Raw genomic sequence first — 14,791 nt, forward strand, 5'->3', positions numbered from 1 at the left:
TTTATAGGCACAGACCTGATCATCTATATTTGCCCTCTTACAGCACTAAATTATGTTTTATACCTTTATCTTGCATCTACCTACCACTTCAGCATTTTATTTAAAAAATAATAATAATAATAAGGGAGAAATGTGGGATTCACATATAAATCAAGTATAAAAATCAAACGAATAATCATATCTGACTTGATTGTTTATAGTTCATGATGCGTGATCAAAACTGAAAGTTTCTGTGATATGCCTGCCCTTGCACTGTTCACCATGTAAGAACTTATTCACTATGTAAGAACTTGTTCACCATGTAAGAACTTGTTCGTTATGCTTCAGAAGATTGGAGACTGTTGAGAATTAGGCTTGGGGTTGATTAATGGTTGTGCATTGAGTCCCCTATACAGAATTTTATTGTTGTTAACAACCATTTGATCAATAAATATGAGAGATGCCCTCTCAAAAAAAAAAAAGAGGTCTTGGTGTCATTTTAGTTCCCCCCATGACAAAACGGTATACAGTAGTGAGGTTTACATTAAGTCTTACTCGCTTAAACAGTTTAAGGTATGTCTCTTACTCTAAAATAAAAAACTTTGTTCTCTTTTAGCAGCTTAAAAGTCAGGTCCCTCTGAAAAGATTCTGATCATTCTTTCCATTGTTAAGGGTATGCCGAGATGACCATACTCAAGTCTGGGTGTGTTAAATGGGAAAACAAGGTTTATTTGTAAGATCTAAGAGTGAAGAGGTGGGGAAAAGAGATGATCTGTGCTCACTTTTCCAATTCCAGTGTTGGAATCATAGCTGATGTTCAGTAAAAAGTGGCTAACTGAGGAATTAAAATAGCATGGCCTTACTGGCTTAATATATGGAACCTCACCCCAATCCTGGGCCTTTAAAAAAATTCCTTGACTCGTTCATAATGAAAGCCAAAAATATTATACTCACTGGGGGAAATCTGGGAATGAGGATAAGGAATACACAGGAATGAAATTTAAAGACTTCAAAATCCCATTGGAATGTACAAATTCAAAGACATAAAATTCATCCACATCATGGAACTCATTAATATTTTTCATTGACCTTATTTCATTATGGTAGACTTTTAAAATCCACAAAGAAAGTTAAAATGTCAACACACCGTTTAATATATTTTCCTGCATATTATGACTTTGAATGAGTCAATCTAACTTTGTTTTCTACCTGCTAAAGAATTTTGTTGACCTATTCTAAGGTTGTTGAACCATCAAGGTGAAAATGAGATTAAATTTTGTTTACTGAATTAAAACATTTTAAGAAAACTTAGTGCTAACTTCAGAAGATACCAGTAACTCAGTTGTTCAAATTATATTCAATTTTTTCCAAATAAACCAGTTAGGTTGCTGCCTTACTGAAAAAACTACATGATGTCCTTTCGGTAGTAAAACATTCATAAAGTCCAAAGCACAGTATTACTCATTCTCCGCTTCTGACTCATGGACATTTTCGGAAATAATCCTTCTTTAAATATTGCTGCTATGGGAAACATGAAGAGCAAAGTTGTTTGGGCACAGCTTCACTCTTGTTATACTGAGTTATGAACTGTGTTTAGTTTCACACTTCTGAACTTGTGCATTTTTGATGATATATTTGCACACATAACATCTCTATACACATTAGAAATAGACCTGCTATGACAACTCATACGATTTAAAAATTCTCTATACAGTTACTCACAGAAATTTCCTTTATAGTAATCTATTATTTTCCATCATGAAAATATTTAGTGCCATCAAAGTAAAATAAATTTCACGTGATATCTATTGTAATGCTCTCTATCTGAGTGACATTGCAGTTATGCATAAGGAAAAGTTGATGAGGAGTAAATGTTTACATGCAGTTAATTTTAATTTGGGGTAAAATAAGGGAAAATGGATTTATAAATGTCAGGCTTTTAGTACATATCTTCCAAGCAATAGTAAGAGAGAACACTGTTTCTATCTGTCTAGCTCAAGATATCCATTTATGGCAAACATTTCTAAATCACTCGGGTCTGCTATGATTGCTCCCTCCTCTGAAGTTCAATGGAAACTTAATGTTGTTTTACTCATCTTGGCCCTTAACTATATCCTGTATTGTGTTTTTATGCATGAACTATGGAGTCAAAGACAGGCTTGAATCCCATTTTGACTTTCTTCCATAAAAGAGCAATCCCTAATGGAGCACCAATAAAACAGAGCAAACCCTTACACAGAAGGTTGTTCTCAGCATTAAAGAGCTAATGTATGCAAAGAATTTAGCACAGGGCGAGGCACATATTAAGACATAAAACCAATAGTTATTATTAATATTTGACAGTTATACATGCTATATTTCAACTGAAATATTTAGAGATGAAGTTCATGATTATTGCAATGTACTTTTAAAAGGTTCGTTCAAGGAAAGAAAAAATATACACTTATATAGAGAGAACAGAATGTTAACTGGTGATAATAGGTGAGTATACAGATGTTCATTATATAATTTTTTCCAAATTTTCCATACATTTGAATTTTTTAAAATAAAAACCAAGAGAGGAAAATGTAAATAAGATTGAATCATTTCCTTCTTTAAACACTAAAAAAGAGGCTACTTGTGCACATTCGCATTTTCAGTCTTATGACTGTTTAATCACATGGACACACCATCTTTCACGGTGCACATAAGAGCTCATTGTCCGAGATTGTCCCCCAGTCAACCTTTCCATTTGTCTGTTTTATTCATCATTTCATGCTCTCACCTCACCAGCTCTCCAATCTTATGATTCCATCCTCCAGTTGTTAAAAATCTGCTTCTAACAAAAGCTACTATTTTCTCTTTCTGTTTTGCTGAATTCCTGTTTCATGATCTTGTTGATTCCTTTCTTTATTAACTTAAAAATGAAACAAATTAATGCATATTTGTGGTAAAATATAAAATCCAGGCTACACTGGATTTTCGTAGGTAAAGAGGAAAACAAAAGTCAACTTCTCTCCACTTTACAGTCACACCTCTCACAACAAACACTTCTAATAGTTTTGCATGTATGCTGTCAAATTTTATATCCACAAAGATACAGGAACATTTCTAATTTTGTTTATCTTTTAATTGCATTATATTAAATATTTCTTCTTTTTTCTTATTTTATCACATTGGCTTGTTTCTCTAGAACAATGTTATATTACAAATGATCACAAATATCCTTAAATTATTCCTGATTCTCACCTTTAACAATCCTACTCTCAGATTTAAATTTTACTTCTTTTGACAGTCTTCACCGAAATAAACTCTCATTAATGGAGTTAGCCTAACTTTTTTTCAGGTCAGAGAAATCAATTAGACTCTTAATCCCTTAAAGCAGGAACTGTTTCTTACATTTTTTATTTTCATATGGACTTATCCATGCATGTTTACTGTTCTTACTTGTTGAGTAAAAGGACCAAATAAAAATTACCTTTCTCTAGAAGTGGAGTCAGTTTTACTACAGGCTAGTTTTGATGTACTAGAAATGCTTCATGATTATTGCTGTTGGACTCTGACAATGGAAACTGAGCAACTTCTAGACAAATATAACTCAAACAGGTTTTGTAATTGTAGTCCATCTGTGACTAACACATAGGCAACTGCATGCAATATTTTGCCTAAACAAAGGTGCAAAATGAAAAGCTAACAATATTTGCTCTCAAAGTCTTTAATGTCTTGCATAAAATCCAGTAAAACCTACTGTGAACTACTGACTCTGGAGCTGGAATTGAGGATATAGGTAATATTGGCATAAAGAATGATTGATAAAAGTAGGATGTCTTTACAGTAAACCAGAATGTACCCATAACAACATCTACTCCCTACAAAGTTAGAAACAATGAGTTGGCCACATGAACATAATGTTCAGTCTGTCAAACAATAGAAATATGACCTTACTCAAGAGAAAACAGAAAACAGTTATTAAATCTCCCTGTATTTTGCTATAAGGAGGATGACTGGATGGAGACATTGAGCTTTCTTTCCTTTAATCACACAACTCCCAAATACCTCACAAATGAATTCTTTCCACCTAGAACAGGTCTCTAATTTTCCATCATATTTTTCATTTTAATCTGGCCTTTGCGTCAAGAATGCATTCAATTATACACCTTGAAAGCCAGAGTTCTTATTAACCCACCACCTTATTAATAACTACATATTAAGGCCAACACTAGATCATAAGAATATTCCTCAGCCAATTATTCCAATTAATAAACTCATGGTTATTTTATTCATCAAACATTTTTGAAGACCTATTATATACTAGTTCCTATGCTACTGGTGACAATAAAAAGATAAGTAGACTAGAGTCCTTGATGATTAATCATTTGGGTGTCTTGATTCAAAACACAAATCATTCACCAACTGGCCTTGTGGTAATTGGATATCCACAAACAGTAAAATGAAGCAGACCCTTACCTTATACCACATACAAAAAAATCTCTCAAGATGGATCAAAGAACTAAATGTAAGAGCAAAGTATATAACTGTTAGAATAAAACATTGGAATAATTATTTGTGACCTTGGATTTGGTAATATTTTCTTAGATATGACACTAAAAGTGCAAGTGAGAAAAGAAAAAGAGATAAATGGGACTTGATCAAAATTTAAAACTTTTGTGCTTCAAAGGATACTATCAAGAAAGTGAAAAGACAATCCAGGGAATGGGAGACAATATTTACAAATTGTATGTCTCATAAGGGACTTATATCCAGAATATATAAAATACTCTCAAAACGCAATAATAAAATGACAAATAACCCAATTTAAAAATGAGAAAAGTAGGGTGGAGCCAAGATGGCGGCGTGAGTAGAGCAGCGGAAATCTCCTCCCAAAACCACATATATCTATGAAAATATAACAAAGACAACTCTTCCTAGAATAAAGACCAGAGGACACAGGACAACATCCAGACCACATTCATACCTGCGAGAACCCAGCACCTCGCAAAGGGGGTAAGATAAAGCTCTGGCCCGGCGGGACCCGAGCGCCCCTCCCCCCAGCTCCCAGCGGGAGAAGAGGAGGCAGAGCGGGAGGGAGAGGGAGCCCAGGACTGCTGAACACCCAGCCCCAGCCATCCAGACCAGAGAGCAGACACAGTGCGTGCGCGGGGCCCTGGATACTAGGGAAACAGGGCAGCAAGAACGGTGAGCGGGTACCGGAGGTCTGGCACCAGAGGACATAAGAAAAGCGAGCAGCCATTTTTTTTTTTTTTTTTGCTGTTTTGTTTTGGCGAGTGCTTTTTGGAACTCTTAAAGGGATAGGGACCCCAATACAAGGGAAACAGGGCAGCAAGACCGGTGAGTAGATGCCTGAGGCTGGCGCTGGAGAATAAAGAAAAATGAGTGGCCATTATTTATTTATTTATTCATTTTAATTTAAAAATTTTTTTGTGTGTGTGCTCATTGTTTTGTTTTGGCAGGTGCTTTTTGGAAGTCTTAAAGGGGCAGGGTGGGACACTTAATCCAGAGGTAGGGAAACGGGGGATCTCTGGGCACCCTAATCCTCTGGGCTGCAGGGAGCACGGAGGCCCCTTACGGAGATAAACAGCCTCCAGCCAATCCCCCTTCAACGCGACTCCACCACTTTGGAGCAGCCGCCTGAACCAGGCCACGCCCACAGCAACAGCGGAGATAAACTCCATAGCAGCCGGGCAGGAAGAAGAAGCCCTGTCTGCGCACAGCTGGCTAGCACAAGCGACTAGAGGTCGCTGTTCTCCCAGGAGAGGAGGGCCACAAACCAACAAGAAGGGAAGTTCTTCCAGCCGTCACTCGTCCCAGCTCTGCAAACTATTCCTATCACCATGAAAAGGCAAAACTACAGGCCGACAAAGATCACAGAGACAACACCAGAGAAGGAGACAGACCTAACCAGTCTTCCTGAAAAAGAATTCAAAATAAAAATCATAAACATGCTGACAGAGATGCAGAGAAATACGCAAGAGATATGGGATGAAGTCCGGAGGGAGATCACAGATGCCAGAAAGGAGATTACAGAAATGAAACAAACTCTGGAAGGGTTTATAAGCAGAATGGATAGGATGCAAGAGGCCATTGATGGAATTGAAACCAGAGAACAGGAAAGCATAGAAGCTGACATAGAGAGAGAGATAAAAGGATCTCCAGGAATGAAACAATATTAAGAGAACTGTGTTACCAATCCAAAAGGAACAATATCCGTATTATAGGGGTACCAGAAGAAGAAGAGAGAGGAAAAGGGATGGAAAGTATCTTGGAAGAAATAATTGCTGAAAACTTACCCAAACTGGAGGAGGAAATAATCGAACAGACCACGGAAATACACAGAACCCCCAACAGAAAGGATCCAAGGAGGACAACACCAAGACACATAATAATTAAAATGGCAAGGATCAAGGACAAGGAAAGAGTTTTAAAGGCAGCTAGAGAGAAAAAGGTCACCTATAAAGGAAAACCCATCAGGCTAACATCAGACTTCTCGACAGAAATCCTACAAGCCAGAAGAGAATGGCATGATATATTTAATGCAATGAAACAGAAGGGCCTTGAACCAAGGATACTGTATCCAGCATGACTATCATTTAAATATGATGGTGGCATTAAACAATTCCCAGACAAACGAAAGCTGAGGGAATTTGCTTCCCACAAACCACCTCTACAGGACATCTTACAGGGACTGCTCTAGATGGGAGCACTCCTAGAAAGAGCACAGAACAAAACACCCAACATATGAAGAATGGAGTAGGAAGAATAAGAAGGGAGAGAAGAAAAGAATCTCCAGACAGTGTATATAACAGCTCAATAAGCGAGCTAAGTTGGGCAGTAAGATGCTAAAGACGCTAACCTTGAACCTTTGGTAACCACGAATTTAAAGCCTGCAATGGCAATAAGTACATATCTTTCAGTAGTCACCCTAAATGTAAATGGACTGAATGCACCAATCAAAAGACACAGACTAATAGAATGGATAAAAAAGCAAGACCCATCTATATGCTGCTTACAAGAAACTCACCTCAAACCCAAAGACATGTACAGACTTCAAGTCAAGGGATGGAAAAACATATTTCAGGCAAACAACAGTGAGAAGAAAGCAGGGGTTGCAGTACTAATATCAGGCAAAATAGACTTCAAAACAAAGAAAGTAACAAGAGATAAAGAAGGACACTACATAATGATAAAGGGCTCAGTCCAACAATAGGATATAAACATTCTAAATATATATGCACCAAACACAGGAGCACCAGCATATGTGAAACAAATACTAACAGAACTAAAGGGGGAAATAAACTGCAATGCATTCATTCTAGGAGACTTCAACACACCACTCACACCAAAGGATAGATTCACCAGGCAGAAAATAAGTAAGAACACGGAAGCATGGAACAACACAGTAGAGCAGATGGACCTAATAGAGATCTATAGAACTCTACATCCAAAAGCAACAGGATATACATTCTTCTCAAGTGCACATGGAACATTCTCCAGGATAGACCACATACTAGCTCACAAAAAGAGCCTCAGTAAACTCCAAAATATTGAAATTCTACCAACCAATTTTTCAGACCACAAAGGTATAAAACTAGAAATAAATTCTACAATGAAAACAAAAAAGCTCACAAACACATGGAGGCTTAACAAGATGCTTCTAAATAATCAATGGATCAATGAACAAATCAAAATAGAGATCAAGGAATATATAGAAACAAATGACAGCAACAACACAAAGCCCCAACTTCTGTGGGACGCAGCGAAAGCAGTCTTAAGAGGAAAGTATATAGCAATCCAAGCACACTTGAAGAAGCAAGAACAATCCCAAATGAATAATCTAACATCACAGTTATCAAAACTGGAAAAAGAAGAACAAATGAAGCCTAAAGTCAGCAGATGGAGGGACATAATAAAGATCAGAGAAGAAATAAACAAAATTGAGAAGAATAAAACAATAGCAAAAATCAATGAAACCAACAGCTGGTTCTTTGAGAAAATAAACAAAATAGATAAGCCTCTAGCCAAACTTATTAAGAGAAAAAGAGAATCAACACAAATCAATAGGATCACAAATGAGAACGGAAAAATCACGACAGACTCCACAGAAATACAAAGAATTATTAAAGACTACTATGAAAATCTATATGCCAATAAGCTGGAAAACCTAGAAGAAATGGACAACTTCCTAGAAAAATACAACCTTCCAAGACTGACCAAGGAAAAAACACAAAAGTTAAACAAACCAATTACGAGCAAAGAAATTGAAACGGTAATCAAAAAACTACCCAAGAACAAAACCCCTGGGCCAGATGGATTTACCTCGGAATTTTATCAGACACACAGAGAAGACATAATACCCATTCTCCTTAAAGTTTTCCAAAAAATAGAAGAGGAGGGAATACTCCCAAACTCATTCTATGAAGCCAACATCACCCTAATACCAAAACCAGGCAAAGACCCCGCCAAAAAAGAAAATTACAGACCAATATCCCTGATGAATGTAGATGCAAAAATACTCAATAAAATATTAGCAAACTGAATTCAACAGTATATCAAAAGGATCATACACCATGACCAAGTGGGATTCATCCCAGGGATGCAAGGAAGGTACAACATTCGAAAATCCATCAACATCATCCACCACATCAACAAAAAGAAAGACAAAAACCACATGATCATCTCCATAGATGATGAAAAAGCATTTGACAAAATTCAACATCCATTCATGAAAAAAACTCTCAGCAAAATGAGAATAGAGGGCAAGTACCTCAACATAATAAAGGCCATATATCATAAACCCACAGCCAACATTATACTGAACAATGAGAAGCTGAAAGCTTTTCCTCTGAGATTGGGAACTAGACAGGGATGCCCACTCTCCCCACTGCTATTTAACATAGTACTGGAGGTCCTAGCCATGGCAGTCAGACAAAACAAAGAAATACAAGGAATCCAGACTGGTAAAGAAGAAGTTAAACTGTCACTATTTGCAGATGACATGATATTGTACATAAAAAACCCTAAAGACTCCACCCCAAAACTATTAGAACTGATATCGGAATACAGCAAAGTTGCAGGATACAAAATTAACACACAGAAATCTGTAGCTTTCCTATACACTAACAATGAACCAATAGAAAGAGAAATCAGGAAAACAATTCCATTCACAATTGTATCAAAAAGAATAAAATATGTAGGAATAAATCTAACCAAACAAGTGAATGACATATACTCTGAAAACTACAAGTCACTCTTAAGAGAAAATAAAGGGGACACTAACAAATGGAAACTCATCCCATGCTCATGGCTAGGAAGAATTAATATCATCAAAATGGCCATCCTGCCGAAAGCAATATACAGATTTGATGCAATCCCTATGAAACTACCAGCAACATTCTTCAACGAACTGGAACAAATAATTCAACAATTCATATGGAAACACCAAAGACCCCGAATAGCCAAAGCAATCCTGAGAAAGAAGAATAAAGTAGGGGGGATCTCACTTCCCAATTTCAAGCTCTACTATAAAGCCATAGTAATCAAGACAATTTGGTACTGGCACAAGAACAGAGCAACAGACCAGTGGAACAGACTAGAGACTCCAGACATTAACCCAGACATATATGGTCAATTAATATTTGATAAAGGAGCCATGGACATACAATGGTGAAATGACAGTCTCTTCAACAGATGATGCTGGCAAAACTGGACAGCTACATGTAGGAGAATGAAACTGGACCATCGTCTAACCCCATATACAAAAGTAAACTCAAAATGGATCAAAGACCTGAATGTAAGTCACGAAACCATTAAACTCGTGGTAATAAACTTAGGCAAAAACCTCTTAGACATAAACATGAGCGACGTCTTCTTGAATATATTTCCCCGGGCAAGGAAAACAACAGCAAAAATGAAGAAGTGGGACTATATTAAGCTGAAAAGCTTTGTACAGCAAAAGACACCATCAATAGAACAAAAAGGAACCCTACAGTATGGGAGAATATATTTGTAAATGACAGATCTGATAAAGGGTTGATGTCCAAAATATATAAAGAGCTCACACGCCTCAACAAACAAAAATCAAATAATCCAATTAAAAAATGGGCAGAGGAACTGAACAGACAGTTCTCCAAAAAAGAAATACAGACGGCCAACAGACACATGAAAAGATGCTCCACATCGCTAATTATCAGAGAAATGCAAATTAAAACTACAACGAAGTATCACCTCACACCAGTAAGGATGGCTGCCATCCAAAAGACAAACAACAACAAATGTTGGCGAGGCTGTAGAGAAAGGGGAACCCTCCTACATTGCTGGTGGGAATGTAAATTAGTTCAACCATTGTGGAAAGCAGTATGGAAGTTCATCAAAATGCTCAAAACAGACTTACCATTTGACCAAGGAATTCCACTCCTAGGAATTTACCCTAAGAACGCAGCAATCAAGTTTGAGAAAGATCAATGCACCCCTATGTTTATTGCAGCACTATTTACAATAGGCAAGAATTGGAAACAACCTAAATGTCCATCGATAGATGAATGGATAAAGAAGATGTGGTACATATACACAATGGAATACTACTCAGCCATAAGAAGAGGGCAAATCCTACCATTTGCAGCAACATGGATGGAGCTGGAGGGTATTATGCTCAGTGAAACAAGCCAAGCGGAGAAAGAGAAATACCAAATGATCTCACTCATCTGTGGAGTATAAGAACAAAGGAAAAACTGAAGGAACAAAACAGCAGCAGAATCACAGAACTCAAGAATGAAGTAACAGGTACCAAAGGGAAAGGGACTGGGGAGGATGGGTGGGTAGGGAGGGATAAGGGGGAGGAGGAAGAAGGCGGGTATTAAGATCAGCATGCATGGCGGGGTGGGAGAAAGGTGAGGGCTGTACAACACTGAGAAGACAAGTAGTGATTCTACAACATTTTGCTATGCTGATGGACAGTGACTGTAAAGGGGTTTATAGCAGGGACTTGGTATAGGGGAGAGCCTAGTAAACATAATATTCTTCATTTAAGTGTAGATTAAATATAACAACAACAACAACAAAAAGATAGAAAACAGACCAAACTAGGGGGATTACTCCATGATAGGATAAAACTATCTGTAAATCAATGATTAATGCATGCTTTAAATATCCTTAACTTTGATCACTTAAAGGGTGTCAGATGATTGGCTATGGAGGTACACTTTTCTGATAATATTCTTTTCTCTTAAGAAAGAAAAAAAAAAGCAGTTCCTGTGTGGTAACCTCCAATGAGTTCTACACAATAGTATAAAGGGCAGATCAAAGTGTGGGCAAAGGGTCTGTTTGTATTTATACAGAGGATCAAAGCCTAATTTGGCTACCCAGATAATGAACTAAGATACGATATGAAGAAGAACTTCCAACATCAGCACTCTCTGGAAGAGTCATACCAGAAGATGATCATCAAAACACCTCAAGAAAGATCCAGGTGATGCTGCAGTTGTAGCTGCATTCATCCCACCAGTTCCTGGACTTGCCACTGGAATGAAGAAGGAGATATCTAAGCTGGCCTGTGCATACAATAAAACAACAAATTTGACTGGATCTATACTGTCGGAACTCAACCAAGAATTAGGAGAAGTGCAAGTTGCAGCGCTCCAAAATCTTGTGACTATAGATTATCTACTGTCAAAAGAACATATGGGATGTGAACAATTCCCAGGAATGGGCTGTTTTAATTTGCCTGATTTCTCTCAGACTGTTCAAGTACAGTTGGACAATATCCACCATATCATAGACAAATTTTCACAAATGCCTAGGATGCCTAACTGGTTTTCTTGGCCTCACTGGGGATGGCTGGTAATTATAGACCTGCTTTGGTTATATAACAGTATTCCTATTATGTTAATGTGTGTGTGCAATTTAATTAGTAGTTTAAAACCTATACATGCTTAAATTACTCTACAAGAAGATATGTCAAAGAAATAATCAATCTCCCCATGTTTTCTTGCGTCTGCTACCTCTATACCTTTTCTTCTTCCTTCCTAATTATAACCCTTAAATAGAATTCGTGCCTCATATCGAATTTACCGAGTATCATAATTCCTCCGAGTGCTAAAGATACCTCAAGACAAATGCTGGGCATAGAAGCTACAGGGCATAAATATGCAAAGAAGTAAAAAGCTAACCTTTTCAAACAATAAGGCTTCCCTCTCACTTACCAACTTCACATTTCCCTGTATGGCCCCGGAAGATGACTGGTTAGGCAGACACGGGTAAGATTCCTCAAGGGAGGAACAACCTAAGACAGGCACAGTCGCAAGGGTCCATCAGGTGAGAACTTGGGGATCAACAGAGGTGAGGCTTTGAACCTCTCCCCCTCTGTTTTGAGAGAAATCTTCTGCATCCGTGGATGTTTTATTGCCCTTGTCTAGCTTGGATTAATACTTAGTCTACAGGCACACACCTGATCATCTACATTTGCTCTCTTACAACACTAAACTAAGTTTTCTACCTTTATCTTACATCTACTTACCACTTCAGCATTTTATTAAAAAAAAATAATAATAATAATAAAGGGAGAAATGTGGGATCCACATATAAATCAAGTATAAAAATCAAACGAATATTCATATTTGACCTGATTGTTTATGGTTCATCATGCGTGATCAAAACCGAAAGTTTCTGTGATGACTGCCCTTGCACTGTTCACCGTGTAAGAACTTATTCACTATGTAAGAATTTGTTCACCATGTAAGAACTTGTTCATTATACTTTAGAAGATTGGAGACTGTTGAGAATTAGGCTTGGGGTTGATTAATGATTGTGCATTGAGTCCCCTATACAGAATTTTATTGTTGTTAACAACCATTTGATCAATAAATATAAGATATGCCCTCTCAAAAAAAAAATGAGAAAAGTATTTGAATAGACATCTCTCTAAAGAAGACACATGAAAGACCAATAAGTAAATGAAAAATGCTCAACATTATTATTCATTGGTGAAACGCAAATTAAAACCACCATGAAATAGCACTAAATTCCACCATGACTGAATTAAATAAGACAGACAATAACAAGTACTGGTGAGAATATGGAAAACCTGGAGCTTTTACACACTGCTGGCAGAATTATAAAACAGTATAGTAACTTTTGAAAATGGTTTGATAGTTTCTCAAAATGTTAATCGTGGAGTTACCATATGATCCAGGAATTCCACTCCTATGTATATAACCAAGAGAAATGAAGCACATGTCTACATGAAAACTTATTAACAAATGTTCATGGCAGCATTACTCATAATAGCTAAAATGTAGAAACAATATAAATAGTGAACTAATGAATGGATAAACAAATGGTGGTATATCCAATGCAATGGAATGTTATTTAGCTATAAAAAGGAATAAAGTACAGATACATGGTACAACATGAAAAAAAATCTTGAAAATATTATGTTAAGTGAAAGAAACCAGTCACAAAGGACATCTTGTATGAATCCATTTATGTGAAATGTCCAGAATCTGTAGAGAAAGGAAGCAAATTAGTGGTTTCAGGGTCTGTGGGAAAAGGGGAATGGAGAGTGAAAGCTAATGGTTATGGAGTTTCTTTCAGGGTGATTTTCTGAAATTAGATAGTGGTGATAATTGGACAACTCTGTAAATGTACTAAAAACCACTATACATTCTAAAAGGGTATACATTCTACAAGCATGAATTTTATGGTATGTGAATTATATCTCATATATAAAATATACAAAACATCTATATATTATGTATACTATATAAATATTTATGTATTTAACTTATATACTTACATATAATACATAAACATTTATATATTATATATAATATATAACTATTTAATATATTTATAAAGAAACATATAAATATTTATGTATTTATAAAGCTGTTATTTAAAAAAATAGGCCAATACATCTAGCTTCCACTTTTGTTTTTGTGGTAATGGTATCTTTTTAATTCTTAGACTTGTATATGAAACGAGAATTCACAGTAGGAAAACCACTGAAGATTATCAATTTAAATACAAAGAAAATATCATATTTTCTTTTAAGAGAATAATTATTAATTCTGGGTTTTTACAGTAGAAGAAATGAATTTTCCCTTTGACAGAATAGTTTTATAATGTAGTGACAACTGCTTAACCTAATTACAACATTTGGAATTTCAACCTTAATTTAACTTGCATATTTTCTTTCCTCTGCATGCTGCACTCATAAAGAAGTGACAGCCTAGTATCAAGTAGAACTTAGAGTATTACATCAGAAGATTTTATATGTTTGAGAGGAAATTTATTTCTTTGATATAAGCTTAGGTTTAAAGCATTGATTTGCCCTGAAGGATTTCAATTCCCCACAGAACTATTTCAATGTTTTTCAACCTATTTTTCATTACACCCCCTCCAAGAAATTCTTTCAGACATTCTTTTTCCTAATTGCTCCCTCATGAATTTTAGTAGTGGGTGCTATCACTCCAAAGGAGGCAAAAATTGTTTTGACAGGTGAAAAAACTTACTTGTTTTTATGGACAGAGCATAGATACACAATACTGAGAGTTTATAAATAGATACAGTATATCTATAGTACTAAATTTCCTTGAGAATGCATGGTCTACCTTTGAGTTTCATGTATGTATTTGAGTGTACATACTTTATTTTCCTTACTCCAAACAGGATCAAGAGTTTTCAGCAACTCAAATCTAACATTTACTGATTTAAGTAGATAAAATTAAGTTTTTATAAAATTAACTTGCTAAAAATCTATGTAAAGAATTTTTAGATATGGTAAGTTCAGATAAAGTACTACGCAGCCATCAAAATTATT

The sequence above is a fragment of the Manis pentadactyla genome, chromosome 14 (assembly GCF_030020395.1).
Source record: "Manis pentadactyla isolate mManPen7 chromosome 14, mManPen7.hap1, whole genome shotgun sequence".
NCBI classification, from domain to species: Eukaryota; Metazoa; Chordata; class Mammalia; order Pholidota; family Manidae; genus Manis; species Manis pentadactyla.